The sequence below is a fragment of the Schistocerca nitens genome, unplaced genomic scaffold, assembly GCF_023898315.1.
Source record: "Schistocerca nitens isolate TAMUIC-IGC-003100 unplaced genomic scaffold, iqSchNite1.1 HiC_scaffold_352, whole genome shotgun sequence".
NCBI classification, from domain to species: Eukaryota; Metazoa; Arthropoda; class Insecta; order Orthoptera; family Acrididae; genus Schistocerca; species Schistocerca nitens.
The window spans coordinates 94,285-112,944 of NW_026045886.1; the positions used below are offsets into that span (position 1 = coordinate 94,285).

General features: G+C 51.2%; 21 non-coding genes across 21 annotated transcripts; 10 read left to right on the forward strand and 11 right to left on the reverse strand.

The window, feature by feature from the left end:
• Nucleotides 1–260: 260 nt before the first annotated feature.
• Nucleotides 261–332, reverse strand: Trnae-uuc (transfer RNA glutamic acid (anticodon UUC)). The gene has a single exon. It is a non-coding gene; the product is annotated as a tRNA-Glu (tRNA).
• Nucleotides 333–946: 614 nt separating this feature from the next.
• Trnag-ccc (transfer RNA glycine (anticodon CCC)) lies at nucleotides 947–1,018 on the forward strand. Its single transcript has one exon. It is a non-coding gene; the product is annotated as a tRNA-Gly (tRNA).
• A 1,018-nt stretch (nucleotides 1,019–2,036) lies between these two features.
• Nucleotides 2,037–2,108, reverse strand: Trnae-uuc (transfer RNA glutamic acid (anticodon UUC)). The gene has a single exon. It is a non-coding gene; the product is annotated as a tRNA-Glu (tRNA).
• A 614-nt stretch (nucleotides 2,109–2,722) lies between these two features.
• On the forward strand, nucleotides 2,723–2,794 carry Trnag-ccc (transfer RNA glycine (anticodon CCC)). Its single transcript has one exon. It is a non-coding gene; the product is annotated as a tRNA-Gly (tRNA).
• A 1,018-nt stretch (nucleotides 2,795–3,812) lies between these two features.
• On the reverse strand, nucleotides 3,813–3,884 carry Trnae-uuc (transfer RNA glutamic acid (anticodon UUC)). The gene has a single exon. It is a non-coding gene; the product is annotated as a tRNA-Glu (tRNA).
• Nucleotides 3,885–4,498: 614 nt separating this feature from the next.
• Trnag-ccc (transfer RNA glycine (anticodon CCC)) lies at nucleotides 4,499–4,570 on the forward strand. Its single transcript has one exon. It is a non-coding gene; the product is annotated as a tRNA-Gly (tRNA).
• A 1,018-nt stretch (nucleotides 4,571–5,588) lies between these two features.
• On the reverse strand, nucleotides 5,589–5,660 carry Trnae-uuc (transfer RNA glutamic acid (anticodon UUC)). The gene has a single exon. It is a non-coding gene; the product is annotated as a tRNA-Glu (tRNA).
• A 614-nt stretch (nucleotides 5,661–6,274) lies between these two features.
• Trnag-ccc (transfer RNA glycine (anticodon CCC)) lies at nucleotides 6,275–6,346 on the forward strand. Its single transcript has one exon. It is a non-coding gene; the product is annotated as a tRNA-Gly (tRNA).
• A 1,018-nt stretch (nucleotides 6,347–7,364) lies between these two features.
• Trnae-uuc (transfer RNA glutamic acid (anticodon UUC)) lies at nucleotides 7,365–7,436 on the reverse strand. Its single transcript has one exon. It is a non-coding gene; the product is annotated as a tRNA-Glu (tRNA).
• A 614-nt stretch (nucleotides 7,437–8,050) lies between these two features.
• On the forward strand, nucleotides 8,051–8,122 carry Trnag-ccc (transfer RNA glycine (anticodon CCC)). The gene has a single exon. It is a non-coding gene; the product is annotated as a tRNA-Gly (tRNA).
• A 1,018-nt stretch (nucleotides 8,123–9,140) lies between these two features.
• On the reverse strand, nucleotides 9,141–9,212 carry Trnae-uuc (transfer RNA glutamic acid (anticodon UUC)). Its single transcript has one exon. It is a non-coding gene; the product is annotated as a tRNA-Glu (tRNA).
• Nucleotides 9,213–9,826: 614 nt separating this feature from the next.
• Nucleotides 9,827–9,898, forward strand: Trnag-ccc (transfer RNA glycine (anticodon CCC)). The gene has a single exon. It is a non-coding gene; the product is annotated as a tRNA-Gly (tRNA).
• Nucleotides 9,899–10,916: 1,018 nt separating this feature from the next.
• On the reverse strand, nucleotides 10,917–10,988 carry Trnae-uuc (transfer RNA glutamic acid (anticodon UUC)). Its single transcript has one exon. It is a non-coding gene; the product is annotated as a tRNA-Glu (tRNA).
• A 614-nt stretch (nucleotides 10,989–11,602) lies between these two features.
• Trnag-ccc (transfer RNA glycine (anticodon CCC)) lies at nucleotides 11,603–11,674 on the forward strand. Its single transcript has one exon. It is a non-coding gene; the product is annotated as a tRNA-Gly (tRNA).
• A 1,018-nt stretch (nucleotides 11,675–12,692) lies between these two features.
• On the reverse strand, nucleotides 12,693–12,764 carry Trnae-uuc (transfer RNA glutamic acid (anticodon UUC)). Its single transcript has one exon. It is a non-coding gene; the product is annotated as a tRNA-Glu (tRNA).
• Nucleotides 12,765–13,378: 614 nt separating this feature from the next.
• Nucleotides 13,379–13,450, forward strand: Trnag-ccc (transfer RNA glycine (anticodon CCC)). Its single transcript has one exon. It is a non-coding gene; the product is annotated as a tRNA-Gly (tRNA).
• Nucleotides 13,451–14,468: 1,018 nt separating this feature from the next.
• On the reverse strand, nucleotides 14,469–14,540 carry Trnae-uuc (transfer RNA glutamic acid (anticodon UUC)). The gene has a single exon. It is a non-coding gene; the product is annotated as a tRNA-Glu (tRNA).
• A 614-nt stretch (nucleotides 14,541–15,154) lies between these two features.
• Trnag-ccc (transfer RNA glycine (anticodon CCC)) lies at nucleotides 15,155–15,226 on the forward strand. Its single transcript has one exon. It is a non-coding gene; the product is annotated as a tRNA-Gly (tRNA).
• A 1,018-nt stretch (nucleotides 15,227–16,244) lies between these two features.
• On the reverse strand, nucleotides 16,245–16,316 carry Trnae-uuc (transfer RNA glutamic acid (anticodon UUC)). Its single transcript has one exon. It is a non-coding gene; the product is annotated as a tRNA-Glu (tRNA).
• A 614-nt stretch (nucleotides 16,317–16,930) lies between these two features.
• Trnag-ccc (transfer RNA glycine (anticodon CCC)) lies at nucleotides 16,931–17,002 on the forward strand. The gene has a single exon. It is a non-coding gene; the product is annotated as a tRNA-Gly (tRNA).
• A 1,018-nt stretch (nucleotides 17,003–18,020) lies between these two features.
• On the reverse strand, nucleotides 18,021–18,092 carry Trnae-uuc (transfer RNA glutamic acid (anticodon UUC)). The gene has a single exon. It is a non-coding gene; the product is annotated as a tRNA-Glu (tRNA).
• Between the last annotated feature and the right edge of the window lie 568 nt (nucleotides 18,093–18,660).

Sequence of the window (18,660 nt, forward strand, 5' to 3'; positions counted from 1 at the left end):
ATGGCCTGTGGAGGGATCGAACCCATGACCGTGTTACTAGCACGACGCTATAGCCCACTGAGCTAACGGGCCACGCAACACTGTCGCATCAGCAGTCCAAAACCATCTCCTCTTCCTTCTAAGCGGTCCGCCATTCACGTGAGCATGTATCTCTTTTTCTTGACTTTCTCTCACCTTATACATGGAACCCAGAGCAGCAACACCACGAAGACGAAAAACGGCCGTCAGACGTTTCCTCATCCCAGCCCAGAAAATTCACATTCCGGTACCGGGAATCGAACCCGGGCCTCCTGGGTGAAAGCCAGGTATCCTAGCCACTAGACCATACCGGACATACTTCAAGGATCCACTACGTGTGTTTGCTTCCAGAAATACTTCTCCTGCACGCAACTTTACTGCCGAATCTGGCGCCAACGCTGAACTCTGTCCGCCGCCCAAGTCATACTACACAAACATCGCTTTCACTCTCGAGTGCAACTAGCAAAACTGTAATTAGTAATAACTGGAAACAAACACTCTCACGGTGACGCAAAGAAGCCTAGGTGGTAATAAACGGCATATACGGCCTTACCTCGCAAAAGCTATGCTGTGCGTTTCACCGTCGTGGAGAGAAAATGAGATGGCTGAGGTGAGGATCGAACGTACGCCCGTAAGAAGAGGACACGCGCTGCCCACTGCGCCAGGGAGGCACACAGGAATACTCGCCACCGCCAGCCTCACTAAGTAGTTCTAATTTCAGAATTCGTTTCCCACCATGCCGAACACGAAAGGGTGGACTTCTCAGCGGAAGTCAATCCTGCGTCTAGTTACGGTGCCTCGCCCTGGAAGCAGCGTGGCAAAGCGTTCGGATGTGCTGGCGGGCAGGGCGCCTGCAGCAGATTCGCTTCGGCCTCTGGTGGCAGCAGGGGCGGCAACGGATCACGACACACGAAGCCTGCAGCGCAGTGCGGTGGTGGTGTAACGGTCAGCATGGTTGCTTCCCAAGCAGTTGATCCGGGTTCGATTCTCGGCCACCGCAGGAGCATTGTCATTTTTGCCTAGCGCAATAGTGTGTGTTCAACACCATGCGATCCTCGAAATTGCCAAGTGTCGCGGCACAAGTAGTATCTGCTCGTCTCTCGCCTCGTTCCAGCTAAGTGGGTGGGTCCTTCAGTTGATTTCACTTCATCGTGTGTCGACTTGGCCCGACTTTGCTCGACTGCCGCTCGCTGCCGCTCGGCAGTGGGGCCGATATGACAGGAGAAGTACGACAATCGGCTGCGAGAAATAAGGTAATCAAGAGTACCTTTCCTTTTCAATACGAAAAGCTAAATTTTCATTTACAAATTTCGGAAATCTCACTGCTTCGCTACGGTGTTATCTACGATATTTGAGAAATTCTCTGTGGATTCGTACGGTTGTGTTATTGCCAAAGTCGTTCTGGCACTTAACTTGCGCTCTTTTTGGCAAACAAGCTCTTTAAATTACGTTAACGAACATATGATCCAAAATTTAAATTGCTGAGGGACGCATCATAGCACAACAACACTGTAACACAAAAGGGGGAGGGTGGGGGTGAAAGTGGAAAGGTCCAATAGCACGCAGAGTTCCCGCCCATCACCCATCTAATCACTAGCCACGCCCACCTCTGCTTAACTTCATTAATCGAAAGGGAGCCGGCCGTTGACGACAACTGAGTGAAACGTTCAGACTTGTAGCTCGATGTGCAGGTAGTTTTGGAATCTGCCTCGCAGAGTCTCGCAGGAGACTGCATTTCCTATTAGCGAAGAAAATGGAATGGCCTGTGGAGGGATCGAACCCATGACCGTGTTACTAGCACGACGCTATAGCCCACTGAGCTAACGGGCCACGCAACACTGTCGCATCAGCAGTCCAAAACCATCTCCTCTTCCTTCTAAGCGGTCCGCCATTCACGTGAGCATGTATCTCTTTTTCTTGACTTTCTCTCACCTTATACATGGAACCCAGAGCAGCAACACCACGAAGACGAAAAACGGCCGTCAGACGTTTCCTCATCCCAGCCCAGAAAATTCACATTCCGGTACCGGGAATCGAACCCGGGCCTCCTGGGTGAAAGCCAGGTATCCTAGCCACTAGACCATACCGGACATACTTCAAGGATCCACTACGTGTGTTTGCTTCCAGAAATACTTCTCCTGCACGCAACTTTACTGCCGAATCTGGCGCCAACGCTGAACTCTGTCCGCCGCCCAAGTCATACTACACAAACATCGCTTTCAGTCTCGAGTGCAACTAGCAAAACTGTAATTAGTAATAACTGGAAACAAACACTCTCACGTTGACGCAAAGAAGCCTAGGTGGTAATAAACGGCATATACGGCCTTACCTCGCAAAAGCTATGCTGTGCGTTTCACCGTCGTGGAGAGAAAATGAGATGGCTGAGGTGAGGATCGAACGTACGCCCGTAAGAAGAGGACACGCGCTGCCCACTGCGCCAGGGAGGCACACAGGAATACTCGCCACCGCCAGCCTCACTAAGTAGTTCTAATTTCAGAATTCGTTTCCCACCATGCCGAACACGAAAGGGTGGACTTCTCAGCGGAAGTCAATCCTGCGTCTAGTTACGGTGCCTCGCCCTGGAAGCAGCGTGGCAAAGCGTTCGGATGTGCTGGCGGGCAGGGCGCCTGCAGCAGATTCGCTTCGGCCTCTGGTGGCAGCAGGGGCGGCAACGGATCACGACACACGAAGCCTGCAGCGCAGTGCGGTGGTGGTGTAACGGTCAGCATGGTTGCTTCCCAAGCAGTTGATCCGGGTTCGATTCTCGGCCACCGCAGGAGCATTGTCATTTTTGCCTAGCGCAATAGTGTGTGTTCAACACCATGCGATCCTCGAAATTGCCAAGTGTCGCGGCACAAGTAGTATCTGCTCGTCTCTCGCCTCGTTCCAGCTAAGTGGGTGGGTCCTTCAGTTGATTTCACTTCATCGTGTGTCGACTTGGCCCGACTTTGCTCGACTGCCGCTCGCTGCCGCTCGGCAGTGGGGCCGATATGACAGGAGAAGTACGACAATCGGCTGCGAGAAATAAGGTAATCAAGAGTACCTTTCCTTTTCAATACGAAAAGCTAAATTTTCATTTACAAATTTCGGAAATCTCACTGCTTCGCTACGGTGTTATCTACGATATTTGAGAAATTCTCTGTGGATTCGTACGGTTGTGTTATTGCCAAAGTCGTTCTGGCACTTAACTTGCGCTCTTTTTGGCAAACAAGCTCTTTAAATTACGTTAACGAACATATGATCCAAAATTTAAATTGCTGAGGGACGCATCATAGCACAACAACACTGTAACACAAAAGGGGGAGGGTGGGGGTGAAAGTGGAAAGGTCCAATAGCACGCAGAGTTCCCGCCCATCACCCATCTAATCACTAGCCACGCCCACCTCTGCTTAACTTCATTAATCGAAAGGGAGCCGGCCGTTGACGACAACTGAGTGAAACGTTCAGACTTGTAGCTCGATGTGCAGGTAGTTTTGGAATCTGCCTCGCAGAGTCTCGCAGGAGACTGCATTTCCTATTAGCGAAGAAAATGGAATGGCCTGTGGAGGGATCGAACCCATGACCGTGTTACTAGCACGACGCTATAGCCCACTGAGCTAACGGGCCACGCAACACTGTCGCATCAGCAGTCCAAAACCATCTCCTCTTCCTTCTAAGCGGTCCGCCATTCACGTGAGCATGTATCTCTTTTTCTTGACTTTCTCTCACCTTATACATGGAACCCAGAGCAGCAACACCACGAAGACGAAAAACGGCCGTCAGACGTTTCCTCATCCCAGCCCAGAAAATTCACATTCCGGTACCGGGAATCGAACCCGGGCCTCCTGGGTGAAAGCCAGGTATCCTAGCCACTAGACCATACCGGACATACTTCAAGGATCCACTACGTGTGTTTGCTTCCAGAAATACTTCTCCTGCACGCAACTTTACTGCCGAATCTGGCGCCAACGCTGAACTCTGTCCGCCGCCCAAGTCATACTACACAAACATCGCTTTCACTCTCGAGTGCAACTAGCAAAACTGTAATTAGTAATAACTGGAAACAAACACTCTCACGGTGACGCAAAGAAGCCTAGGTGGTAATAAACGGCATATACGGCCTTACCTCGCAAAAGCTATGCTGTGCGTTTCACCGTCGTGGAGAGAAAATGAGATGGCTGAGGTGAGGATCGAACGTACGCCCGTAAGAAGAGGACACGCGCTGCCCACTGCGCCAGGGAGGCACACAGGAATACTCGCCACCGCCAGCCTCACTAAGTAGTTCTAATTTCAGAATTCGTTTCCCACCATGCCGAACACGAAAGGGTGGACTTCTCAGCGGAAGTCAATCCTGCGTCTAGTTACGGTGCCTCGCCCTGGAAGCAGCGTGGCAAAGCGTTCGGATGTGCTGGCGGGCAGGGCGCCTGCAGCAGATTCGCTTCGGCCTCTGGTGGCAGCAGGGGCGGCAACGGATCACGACACACGAAGCCTGCAGCGCAGTGCGGTGGTGGTGTAACGGTCAGCATGGTTGCTTCCCAAGCAGTTGATCCGGGTTCGATTCTCGGCCACCGCAGGAGCATTGTCATTTTTGCCTAGCGCAATAGTGTGTGTTCAACACCATGCGATCCTCGAAATTGCCAAGTGTCGCGGCACAAGTAGTATCTGCTCGTCTCTCGCCTCGTTCCAGCTAAGTGGGTGGGTCCTTCAGTTGATTTCACTTCATCGTGTGTCGACTTGGCCCGACTTTGCTCGACTGCCGCTCGCTGCCGCTCGGCAGTGGGGCCGATATGACAGGAGAAGTACGACAATCGGCTGCGAGAAATAAGGTAATCAAGAGTACCTTTCCTTTTCAATACGAAAAGCTAAATTTTCATTTACAAATTTCGGAAATCTCACTGCTTCGCTACGGTGTTATCTACGATATTTGAGAAATTCTCTGTGGATTCGTACGGTTGTGTTATTGCCAAAGTCGTTCTGGCACTTAACTTGCGCTCTTTTTGGCAAACAAGCTCTTTAAATTACGTTAACGAACATATGATCCAAAATTTAAATTGCTGAGGGACGCATCATAGCACAACAACACTGTAACACAAAAGGGGGAGGGTGGGGGTGAAAGTGGAAAGGTCCAATAGCACGCAGAGTTCCCGCCCATCACCCATCTAATCACTAGCCACGCCCACCTCTGCTTAACTTCATTAATCGAAAGGGAGCCGGCCGTTGACGACAACTGAGTGAAACGTTCAGACTTGTAGCTCGATGTGCAGGTAGTTTTGGAATCTGCCTCGCAGAGTCTCGCAGGAGACTGCATTTCCTATTAGCGAAGAAAATGGAATGGCCTGTGGAGGGATCGAACCCATGACCGTGTTACTAGCACGACGCTATAGCCCACTGAGCTAACGGGCCACGCAACACTGTCGCATCAGCAGTCCAAAACCATCTCCTCTTCCTTCTAAGCGGTCCGCCATTCACGTGAGCATGTATCTCTTTTTCTTGACTTTCTCTCACCTTATACATGGAACCCAGAGCAGCAACACCACGAAGACGAAAAACGGCCGTGAGACGTTTCCTCATCCCAGCCCAGAAAATTCACATTCCGGTACCGGGAATCGAACCCGGGCCTCCTGGGTGAAAGCCAGGTATCCTAGCCACTAGACCATACCGGACATACTTCAAGGATCCACTACGTGTGTTTGCTTCCAGAAATACTTCTCCTGCACGCAACTTTACTGCCGAATCTGGCGCCAACGCTGAACTCTGTCCGCCGCCCAAGTCATACTACACAAACATCGCTTTCAGTCTCGAGTGCAACTAGCAAAACTGTAATTAGTAATAACTGGAAACAAACACTCTCACGTTGACGCAAAGAAGCCTAGGTGGTAATAAACGGCATATACGGCCTTACCTCGCAAAAGCTATGCTGTGCGTTTCACCGTCGTGGAGAGAAAATGAGATGGCTGAGGTGAGGATCGAACGTACGCCCGTAAGAAGAGGACACGCGCTGCCCACTGCGCCAGGGAGGCACACAGGAATACTCGCCACCGCCAGCCTCACTAAGTAGTTCTAATTTCAGAATTCGTTTCCCACCATGCCGAACACGAAAGGGTGGACTTCTCAGCGGAAGTCAATCCTGCGTCTAGTTACGGTGCCTCGCCCTGGAAGCAGCGTGGCAAAGCGTTCGGATGTGCTGGCGGGCAGGGCGCCTGCAGCAGATTCGCTTCGGCCTCTGGTGGCAGCAGGGGCGGCAACGGATCACGACACACGAAGCCTGCAGCGCAGTGCGGTGGTGGTGTAACGGTCAGCATGGTTGCTTCCCAAGCAGTTGATCCGGGTTCGATTCTCGGCCACCGCAGGAGCATTGTCATTTTTGCCTAGCGCAATAGTGTGTGTTCAACACCATGCGATCCTCGAAATTGCCAAGTGTCGCGGCACAAGTAGTATCTGCTCGTCTCTCGCCTCGTTCCAGCTAAGTGGGTGGGTCCTTCAGTTGATTTCACTTCATCGTGTGTCGACTTGGCCCGACTTTGCTCGACTGCCGCTCGCTGCCGCTCGGCAGTGGGGCCGATATGACAGGAGAAGTACGACAATCGGCTGCGAGAAATAAGGTAATCAAGAGTACCTTTCCTTTTCAATACGAAAAGCTAAATTTTCATTTACAAATTTCGGAAATCTCACTGCTTCGCTACGGTGTTATCTACGATATTTGAGAAATTCTCTGTGGATTCGTACGGTTGTGTTATTGCCAAAGTCGTTCTGGCACTTAACTTGCGCTCTTTTTGGCAAACAAGCTCTTTAAATTACGTTAACGAACATATGATCCAAAATTTAAATTGCTGAGGGACGCATCATAGCACAACAACACTGTAACACAAAAGGGGGAGGGTGGGGGTGAAAGTGGAAAGGTCCAATAGCACGCAGAGTTCCCGCCCATCACCCATCTAATCACTAGCCACGCCCACCTCTGCTTAACTTCATTAATCGAAAGGGAGCCGGCCGTTGACGACAACTGAGTGAAACGTTCAGACTTGTAGCTCGATGTGCAGGTAGTTTTGGAATCTGCCTCGCAGAGTCTCGCAGGAGACTGCATTTCCTATTAGCGAAGAAAATGGAATGGCCTGTGGAGGGATCGAACCCATGACCGTGTTACTAGCACGACGCTATAGCCCACTGAGCTAACGGGCCACGCAACACTGTCGCATCAGCAGTCCAAAACCATCTCCTCTTCCTTCTAAGCGGTCCGCCATTCACGTGAGCATGTATCTCTTTTTCTTGACTTTCTCTCACCTTATACATGGAACCCAGAGCAGCAACACCACGAAGACGAAAAACGGCCGTCAGACGTTTCCTCATCCCAGCCCAGAAAATTCACATTCCGGTACCGGGAATCGAACCCGGGCCTCCTGGGTGAAAGCCAGGTATCCTAGCCACTAGACCATACCGGACATACTTCAAGGATCCACTACGTGTGTTTGCTTCCAGAAATACTTCTCCTGCACGCAACTTTACTGCCGAATCTGGCGCCAACGCTGAACTCTGTCCGCCGCCCAAGTCATACTACACAAACATCGCTTTCAGTCTCGAGTGCAACTAGCAAAACTGTAATTAGTAATAACTGGAAACAAACACTCTCACGTTGACGCAAAGAAGCCTAGGTGGTAATAAACGGCATATACGGCCTTACCTCGCAAAAGCTATGCTGTGCGTTTCACCGTCGTGGAGAGAAAATGAGATGGCTGAGGTGAGGATCGAACGTACGCCCGTAAGAAGAGGACACGCGCTGCCCACTGCGCCAGGGAGGCACACAGGAATACTCGCCACCGCCAGCCTCACTAAGTAGTTCTAATTTCAGAATTCGTTTCCCACCATGCCGAACACGAAAGGGTGGACTTCTCAGCGGAAGTCAATCCTGCGTCTAGTTACGGTGCCTCGCCCTGGAAGCAGCGTGGCAAAGCGTTCGGATGTGCTGGCGGGCAGGGCGCCTGCAGCAGATTCGCTTCGGCCTCTGGTGGCAGCAGGGGCGGCAACGGATCACGACACACGAAGCCTGCAGCGCAGTGCGGTGGTGGTGTAACGGTCAGCATGGTTGCTTCCCAAGCAGTTGATCCGGGTTCGATTCTCGGCCACCGCAGGAGCATTGTCATTTTTGCCTAGCGCAATAGTGTGTGTTCAACACCATGCGATCCTCGAAATTGCCAAGTGTCGCGGCACAAGTAGTATCTGCTCGTCTCTCGCCTCGTTCCAGCTAAGTGGGTGGGTCCTTCAGTTGATTTCACTTCATCGTGTGTCGACTTGGCCCGACTTTGCTCGACTGCCGCTCGCTGCCGCTCGGCAGTGGGGCCGATATGACAGGAGAAGTACGACAATCGGCTGCGAGAAATAAGGTAATCAAGAGTACCTTTCCTTTTCAATACGAAAAGCTAAATTTTCATTTACAAATTTCGGAAATCTCACTGCTTCGCTACGGTGTTATCTACGATATTTGAGAAATTCTCTGTGGATTCGTACGGTTGTGTTATTGCCAAAGTCGTTCTGGCACTTAACTTGCGCTCTTTTTGGCAAACAAGCTCTTTAAATTACGTTAACGAACATATGATCCAAAATTTAAATTGCTGAGGGACGCATCATAGCACAACAACACTGTAACACAAAAGGGGGAGGGTGGGGGTGAAAGTGGAAAGGTCCAATAGCACGCAGAGTTCCCGCCCATCACCCATCTAATCACTAGCCACGCCCACCTCTGCTTAACTTCATTAATCGAAAGGGAGCCGGCCGTTGACGACAACTGAGTGAAACGTTCAGACTTGTAGCTCGATGTGCAGGTAGTTTTGGAATCTGCCTCGCAGAGTCTCGCAGGAGACTGCATTTCCTATTAGCGAAGAAAATGGAATGGCCTGTGGAGGGATCGAACCCATGACCGTGTTACTAGCACGACGCTATAGCCCACTGAGCTAACGGGCCACGCAACACTGTCGCATCAGCAGTCCAAAACCATCTCCTCTTCCTTCTAAGCGGTCCGCCATTCACGTGAGCATGTATCTCTTTTTCTTGACTTTCTCTCACCTTATACATGGAACCCAGAGCAGCAACACCACGAAGACGAAAAACGGCCGTCAGACGTTTCCTCATCCCAGCCCAGAAAATTCACATTCCGGTACCGGGAATCGAACCCGGGCCTCCTGGGTGAAAGCCAGGTATCCTAGCCACTAGACCATACCGGACATACTTCAAGGATCCACTACGTGTGTTTGCTTCCAGAAATACTTCTCCTGCACGCAACTTTACTGCCGAATCTGGCGCCAACGCTGAACTCTGTCCGCCGCCCAAGTCATACTACACAAACATCGCTTTCAGTCTCGAGTGCAACTAGCAAAACTGTAATTAGTAATAACTGGAAACAAACACTCTCACGTTGACGCAAAGAAGCCTAGGTGGTAATAAACGGCATATACGGCCTTACCTCGCAAAAGCTATGCTGTGCGTTTCACCGTCGTGGAGAGAAAATGAGATGGCTGAGGTGAGGATCGAACGTACGCCCGTAAGAAGAGGACACGCGCTGCCCACTGCGCCAGGGAGGCACACAGGAATACTCGCCACCGCCAGCCTCACTAAGTAGTTCTAATTTCAGAATTCGTTTCCCACCATGCCGAACACGAAAGGGTGGACTTCTCAGCGGAAGTCAATCCTGCGTCTAGTTACGGTGCCTCGCCCTGGAAGCAGCGTGGCAAAGCGTTCGGATGTGCTGGCGGGCAGGGCGCCTGCAGCAGATTCGCTTCGGCCTCTGGTGGCAGCAGGGGCGGCAACGGATCACGACACACGAAGCCTGCAGCGCAGTGCGGTGGTGGTGTAACGGTCAGCATGGTTGCTTCCCAAGCAGTTGATCCGGGTTCGATTCTCGGCCACCGCAGGAGCATTGTCATTTTTGCCTAGCGCAATAGTGTGTGTTCAACACCATGCGATCCTCGAAATTGCCAAGTGTCGCGGCACAAGTAGTATCTGCTCGTCTCTCGCCTCGTTCCAGCTAAGTGGGTGGGTCCTTCAGTTGATTTCACTTCATCGTGTGTCGACTTGGCCCGACTTTGCTCGACTGCCGCTCGCTGCCGCTCGGCAGTGGGGCCGATATGACAGGAGAAGTACGACAATCGGCTGCGAGAAATAAGGTAATCAAGAGTACCTTTCCTTTTCAATACGAAAAGCTAAATTTTCATTTACAAATTTCGGAAATCTCACTGCTTCGCTACGGTGTTATCTACGATATTTGAGAAATTCTCTGTGGATTCGTACGGTTGTGTTATTGCCAAAGTCGTTCTGGCACTTAACTTGCGCTCTTTTTGGCAAACAAGCTCTTTAAATTACGTTAACGAACATATGATCCAAAATTTAAATTGCTGAGGGACGCATCATAGCACAACAACACTGTAACACAAAAGGGGGAGGGTGGGGGTGAAAGTGGAAAGGTCCAATAGCACGCAGAGTTCCCGCCCATCACCCATCTAATCACTAGCCACGCCCACCTCTGCTTAACTTCATTAATCGAAAGGGAGCCGGCCGTTGACGACAACTGAGTGAAACGTTCAGACTTGTAGCTCGATGTGCAGGTAGTTTTGGAATCTGCCTCGCAGAGTCTCGCAGGAGACTGCATTTCCTATTAGCGAAGAAAATGGAATGGCCTGTGGAGGGATCGAACCCATGACCGTGTTACTAGCACGACGCTATAGCCCACTGAGCTAACGGGCCACGCAACACTGTCGCATCAGCAGTCCAAAACCATCTCCTCTTCCTTCTAAGCGGTCCGCCATTCACGTGAGCATGTATCTCTTTTTCTTGACTTTCTCTCACCTTATACATGGAACCCAGAGCAGCAACACCACGAAGACGAAAAACGGCCGTCAGACGTTTCCTCATCCCAGCCCAGAAAATTCACATTCCGGTACCGGGAATCGAACCCGGGCCTCCTGGGTGAAAGCCAGGTATCCTAGCCACTAGACCATACCGGACATACTTCAAGGATCCACTACGTGTGTTTGCTTCCAGAAATACTTCTCCTGCACGCAACTTTACTGCCGAATCTGGCGCCAACGCTGAACTCTGTCCGCCGCCCAAGTCATACTACACAAACATCGCTTTCACTCTCGAGTGCAACTAGCAAAACTGTAATTAGTAATAACTGGAAACAAACACTCTCACGGTGACGCAAAGAAGCCTAGGTGGTAATAAACGGCATATACGGCCTTACCTCGCAAAAGCTATGCTGTGCGTTTCACCGTCGTGGAGAGAAAATGAGATGGCTGAGGTGAGGATCGAACGTACGCCCGTAAGAAGAGGACACGCGCTGCCCACTGCGCCAGGGAGGCACACAGGAATACTCGCCACCGCCAGCCTCACTAAGTAGTTCTAATTTCAGAATTCGTTTCCCACCATGCCGAACACGAAAGGGTGGACTTCTCAGCGGAAGTCAATCCTGCGTCTAGTTACGGTGCCTCGCCCTGGAAGCAGCGTGGCAAAGCGTTCGGATGTGCTGGCGGGCAGGGCGCCTGCAGCAGATTCGCTTCGGCCTCTGGTGGCAGCAGGGGCGGCAACGGATCACGACACACGAAGCCTGCAGCGCAGTGCGGTGGTGGTGTAACGGTCAGCATGGTTGCTTCCCAAGCAGTTGATCCGGGTTCGATTCTCGGCCACCGCAGGAGCATTGTCATTTTTGCCTAGCGCAATAGTGTGTGTTCAACACCATGCGATCCTCGAAATTGCCAAGTGTCGCGGCACAAGTAGTATCTGCTCGTCTCTCGCCTCGTTCCAGCTAAGTGGGTGGGTCCTTCAGTTGATTTCACTTCATCGTGTGTCGACTTGGCCCGACTTTGCTCGACTGCCGCTCGCTGCCGCTCGGCAGTGGGGCCGATATGACAGGAGAAGTACGACAATCGGCTGCGAGAAATAAGGTAATCAAGAGTACCTTTCCTTTTCAATACGAAAAGCTAAATTTTCATTTACAAATTTCGGAAATCTCACTGCTTCGCTACGGTGTTATCTACGATATTTGAGAAATTCTCTGTGGATTCGTACGGTTGTGTTATTGCCAAAGTCGTTCTGGCACTTAACTTGCGCTCTTTTTGGCAAACAAGCTCTTTAAATTACGTTAACGAACATATGATCCAAAATTTAAATTGCTGAGGGACGCATCATAGCACAACAACACTGTAACACAAAAGGGGGAGGGTGGGGGTGAAAGTGGAAAGGTCCAATAGCACGCAGAGTTCCCGCCCATCACCCATCTAATCACTAGCCACGCCCACCTCTGCTTAACTTCATTAATCGAAAGGGAGCCGGCCGTTGACGACAACTGAGTGAAACGTTCAGACTTGTAGCTCGATGTGCAGGTAGTTTTGGAATCTGCCTCGCAGAGTCTCGCAGGAGACTGCATTTCCTATTAGCGAAGAAAATGGAATGGCCTGTGGAGGGATCGAACCCATGACCGTGTTACTAGCACGACGCTATAGCCCACTGAGCTAACGGGCCACGCAACACTGTCGCATCAGCAGTCCAAAACCATCTCCTCTTCCTTCTAAGCGGTCCGCCATTCACGTGAGCATGTATCTCTTTTTCTTGACTTTCTCTCACCTTATACATGGAACCCAGAGCAGCAACACCACGAAGACGAAAAACGGCCGTGAGACGTTTCCTCATCCCAGCCCAGAAAATTCACATTCCGGTACCGGGAATCGAACCCGGGCCTCCTGGGTGAAAGCCAGGTATCCTAGCCACTAGACCATACCGGACATACTTCAAGGATCCACTACGTGTGTTTGCTTCCAGAAATACTTCTCCTGCACGCAACTTTACTGCCGAATCTGGCGCCAACGCTGAACTCTGTCCGCCGCCCAAGTCATACTACACAAACATCGCTTTCAGTCTCGAGTGCAACTAGCAAAACTGTAATTAGTAATAACTGGAAACAAACACTCTCACGTTGACGCAAAGAAGCCTAGGTGGTAATAAACGGCATATACGGCCTTACCTCGCAAAAGCTATGCTGTGCGTTTCACCGTCGTGGAGAGAAAATGAGATGGCTGAGGTGAGGATCGAACGTACGCCCGTAAGAAGAGGACACGCGCTGCCCACTGCGCCAGGGAGGCACACAGGAATACTCGCCACCGCCAGCCTCACTAAGTAGTTCTAATTTCAGAATTCGATTCCCACCATGCCGAACACGAAAGGGTGGACTTCTCAGCGGAAGTCAATCCTGCGTCTAGTTACGGTGCCTCGCCCTGGAAGCAGCGTGGCAAAGCGTTCGGATGTGCTGGCGGGCAGGGCGCCTGCAGCAGATTCGCTTCGGCCTCTGGTGGCAGCAGGGGCGGCAACGGATCACGACACACGAAGCCTGCAGCGCAGTGCGGTGGTGGTGTAACGGTCAGCATGGTTGCTTCCCAAGCAGTTGATCCGGGTTCGATTCTCGGCCACCGCAGGAGCATTGTCATTTTTGCCTAGCGCAATAGTGTGTGTTCAACACCATGCGATCCTCGAAATTGCCAAGTGTCGCGGCACAAGTAGTATCTGCTCGTCTCTCGCCTCGTTCCAGCTAAGTGGGTGGGTCCTTCAGTTGATTTCACTTCATCGTGTGTCGACTTGGCCCGACTTTGCTCGACTGCCGCTCGCTGCCGCTCGGCAGTGGGGCCGATATGACAGGAGAAGTACGACAATCGGCTGCGAGAAATAAGGTAATCAAGAGTACCTTTCCTTTTCAATACGAAAAGCTAAATTTTCATTTACAAATTTCGGAAATCTCACTGCTTCGCTACGGTGTTATCTACGATATTTGAGAAATTCTCTGTGGATTCGTACGGTTGTGTTATTGCCAAAGTCGTTCTGGCACTTAACTTGCGCTCTTTTTGGCAAACAAGCTCTTTAAATTACGTTAACGAACATATGATCCAAAATTTAAATTGCTGAGGGACGCATCATAGCACAACAACACTGTAACACAAAAGGGGGAGGGTGGGGGTGAAAGTGGAAAGGTCCAATAGCACGCAGAGTTCCCGCCCATCACCCATCTAATCACTAGCCACGCCCACCTCTGCTTAACTTCATTAATCGAAAGGGAGCCGGCCGTTGACGACAACTGAGTGAAACGTTCAGACTTGTAGCTCGATGTGCAGGTAGTTTTGGAATCTGCCTCGCAGAGTCTCGCAGGAGACTGCATTTCCTATTAGCGAAGAAAATGGAATGGCCTGTGGAGGGATCGAACCCATGACCGTGTTACTAGCACGACGCTATAGCCCACTGAGCTAACGGGCCACGCAACACTGTCGCATCAGCAGTCCAAAACCATCTCCTCTTCCTTCTAAGCGGTCCGCCATTCACGTGAGCATGTATCTCTTTTTCTTGACTTTCTCTCACCTTATACATGGAACCCAGAGCAGCAACACCACGAAGACGAAAAACGGCCGTCAGACGTTTCCTCATCCCAGCCCAGAAAATTCACATTCCGGTACCGGGAATCGAACCCGGGCCTCCTGGGTGAAAGCCAGGTATCCTAGCCACTAGACCATACCGGACATACTTCAAGGATCCACTACGTGTGTTTGCTTCCAGAAATACTTCTCCTGCACGCAACTTTACTGCCGAATCTGGCGCCAACGCTGAACTCTGTCCGCCGCCCAAGTCATACTACACAAACATCGCTTTCAGTCTCGAGTGCAACTAGCAAAACTGTAATTAGTAATAACTGGAAACAAACACTCTCACGTTGACGCAAAGAAGCCTAGGTGGTAATAAACGGCATATACGGCCTTACCTCGCAAAAGCTATGCTGTGCGTTTCACCGTCGTGGAGAGAAAATGAGATGGCTGAGGTGAGGATCGAACGTACGCCCGTAAGAAGAGGACACGCGCTGCCCACTGCGCCAGGGAGGCACACAGGAATACTCGCCACCGCCAGCCTCACTAAGTAGTTCTAATTTCAGAATTCGTTTCCCACCATGCCGAACACGAAAGGGTGGACTTCTCAGCGGAAGTCAATCCTGCGTCTAGTTACGGTGCCTCGCCCTGGAAGCAGCGTGGCAAAGCGTTCGGATGTGCTGGCGGGCAGGGCGCCTGCAGCAGATTCGCTTCGGCCTCTGGTGGCAGCAGGGGCGGCAACGGATCACGACACACGAAGCCTGCAGCGCAGTGCGGTGGTGGTGTAACGGTCAGCATGGTTGCTTCCCAAGCAGTTGATCCGGGTTCGATTCTCGGCCACCGCAGGAGCATTGTCATTTTTGCCTAGCGCAATAGTGTGTGTTCAACACCATGCGATCCTCGAAATTGCCAAGTGTCGCGGCACAAGTAGTATCTGCTCGTCTCTCGCCTCGTTCCAGCTAAGTGGGTGGGTCCTTCAGTTGATTTCACTTCATCGTGTGTCGACTTGGCCCGACTTTGCTCGACTGCCGCTCGCTGCCGCTCGGCAGTGGGGCCGATATGACAGGAGAAGTACGACAATCGGCTGCGAGAAATAAGGTAATCAAGAGTACCTTTCCTTTTCAATACGAAAAGCTAAATTTTCATTTACAAATTTCGGAAATCTCACTGCTTCGCTACGGTGTTATCTACGATATTTGAGAAATTCTCTGTGGATTCGTACGGTTGTGTTATTGCCAAAGTCGTTCTGGCACTTAACTTGCGCTCTTTTTGGCAAACAAGCTCTTTAAATTACGTTAACGAACATATGATCCAAAATTTAAATTGCTGAGGGACGCATCATAGCACAACAACACTGTAACACAAAAGGGGGAGGGTGGGGGTGAAAGTGGAAAGGTCCAATAGCACGCAGAGTTCCCGCCCATCACCCATCTAATCACTAGCCACGCCCACCTCTGCTTAACTTCATTAATCGAAAGGGAGCCGGCCGTTGACGACAACTGAGTGAAACGTTCAGACTTGTAGCTCGATGTGCAGGTAGTTTTGGAATCTGCCTCGCAGAGTCTCGCAGGAGACTGCATTTCCTATTAGCGAAGAAAATGGAATGGCCTGTGGAGGGATCGAACCCATGACCGTGTTACTAGCACGACGCTATAGCCCACTGAGCTAACGGGCCACGCAACACTGTCGCATCAGCAGTCCAAAACCATCTCCTCTTCCTTCTAAGCGGTCCGCCATTCACGTGAGCATGTATCTCTTTTTCTTGACTTTCTCTCACCTTATACATGGAACCCAGAGCAGCAACACCACGAAGACGAAAAACGGCCGTCAGACGTTTCCTCATCCCAGCCCAGAAAATTCACATTCCGGTACCGGGAATCGAACCCGGGCCTCCTGGGTGAAAGCCAGGTATCCTAGCCACTAGACCATACCGGACATACTTCAAGGATCCACTACGTGTGTTTGCTTCCAGAAATACTTCTCCTGCACGCAACTTTACTGCCGAATCTGGCGCCAACGCTGAACTCTGTCCGCCGCCCAAGTCATACTACACAAACATCGCTTTCACTCTCGAGTGCAACTAGCAAAACTGTAATTAGTAATAACTGGAAACAAACACTCTCACGGTGACGCAAAGAAGCCTAGGTGGTAATAAACGGCATATACGGCCTTACCTCGCAAAAGCTATGCTGTGCGTTTCACCGTCGTGGAGAGAAAATGAGATGGCTGAGGTGAGGATCGAACGTACGCCCGTAAGAAGAGGACACGCGCTGCCCACTGCGCCAGGGAGGCACACAGGAATACTCGCCACCGCCAGCCTCACTAAGTAGTTCTAATTTCAGAATTCGTTTCCCACCATGCCGAACACGAAAGGGTGGACTTCTCAGCGGAAGTCAATCCTGCGTCTAGTTACGGTGCCTCGCCCTGGAAGCAGCGTGGCAAAGCGTTCGGATGTGCTGGCGGGCAGGGCGCCTGCAGCAGATTCGCTTCGGCCTCTGGTGGCAGCAGGGGCGGCAACGGATCACGACACACGAAGCCTGCAGCGCAGTGCGGTGGTGGTGTAACGGTCAGCATGGTTGCTTCCCAAGCAGTTGATCCGGGTTCGATTCTCGGCCACCGCAGGAGCATTGTCATTTTTGCCTAGCGCAATAGTGTGTGTTCAACACCATGCGATCCTCGAAATTGCCAAGTGTCGCGGCACAAGTAGTATCTGCTCGTCTCTCGCCTCGTTCCAGCTAAGTGGGTGGGTCCTTCAGTTGATTTCACTTCATCGTGTGTCGACTTGGCCCGACTTTGCTCGACTGCCGCTCGCTGCCGCTCGGCAGTGGGGCCGATATGACAGGAGAAGTACGACAATCGGCTGCGAGAAATAAGGTAATCAAGAGTACCTTTCCTTTTCAATACGAAAAGCTAAATTTTCATTTACAAATTTCGGAAATCTCACTGCTTCGCTACGGTGTTATCTACGATATTTGAGAAATTCTCTGTGGATTCGTACGGTTGTGTTATTGCCAAAGTCGTTCTGGCACTTAACTTGCGCTCTTTTTGGCAAACAAGCTCTTTAAATTACGTTAACGAACATATGATCCAAAATTTAAATTGCTGAGGGACGCATCATAGCACAACAACACTGTAACACAAAAGGGGGAGGGTGGGGGTGAAAGTGGAAAGGTCCAATAGCACGCAGAGTTCCCGCCCATCACCCATCTAATCACTAGCCACGCCCACCTCTGCTTAACTTCATTAATCGAAAGGGAGCCGGCCGTTGACGACAACTGAGTGAAACGTTCAGACTTGTAGCTCGATGTGCAGGTAGTTTTGGAATCTGCCACGCAGAGTCTCGCAGGAGACTGCATTTCCTATTAGCGAAGAAAATGGAATGGCCTGTGGAGGGATCGAACCCATGACCGTGTTACTAGCACGACGCTATAGCCCACTGAGCTAACGGGCCACGCAACACTGTCGCATCAGCAGTCCAAAACCATCTCCTCTTCCTTCTAAGCGGTCCGCCATTCACGTGAGCATGTATCTCTTTTTCTTGACTTTCTCTCACCTTATACATGGAACCCAGAGCAGCAACACCACGAAGACGAAAAACGGCCGTGAGACGTTTCCTCATCCCTGCCCAGAAAATTCACATTCCGGTACCGGGAATCGAACCCGGGCCTCCTGGGTGAAAGCCAGGTATCCTAGCCACTAGACCATACCGGACATACTTCAAGGATCCACTACGTGTGTTTGCTTCCAGAAATACTTCTCCTGCACGCAACTTTACTGCCGAATCTGGCGCCAACGCTGAACTCTGTCCGCCGCCCAAGTCATACTACACAAACATCGCTTTCAGTCTCGAGTGCAACTAGCAAAACTGTAATTAGTAATAACTGGAAACAAACACTCTCACGTTGACGCAAAGAAGCCTAGGTGGTAATAAACGGCATATACGGCCTTACCTCGCAAAAGCTATGCTGTGCGTTTCACCGTCGTGGAGAGAAAATGAGATGGCTGAGGTGAGGATCGAACGTACGCCCGTAAGAAGAGGACACGCGCTGCCCACTGCGCCAGGGAGGCACACAGGAATACTCGCCACCGCCAGCCTCACTAAGTAGTTCTAATTTCAGAATTCGTTTCCCACCATGCCGAACACGAAAGGGTGGACTTCTCAGCGGAAGTCAATCCTGCGTCTAGTTACGGTGCCTCGCCCTGGAAGCAGCGTGGCAAAGCGTTCGGATGTGCTGGCGGGCAGGGCGCCTGCAGCAGATTCGCTTCGGCCTCTGGTGGC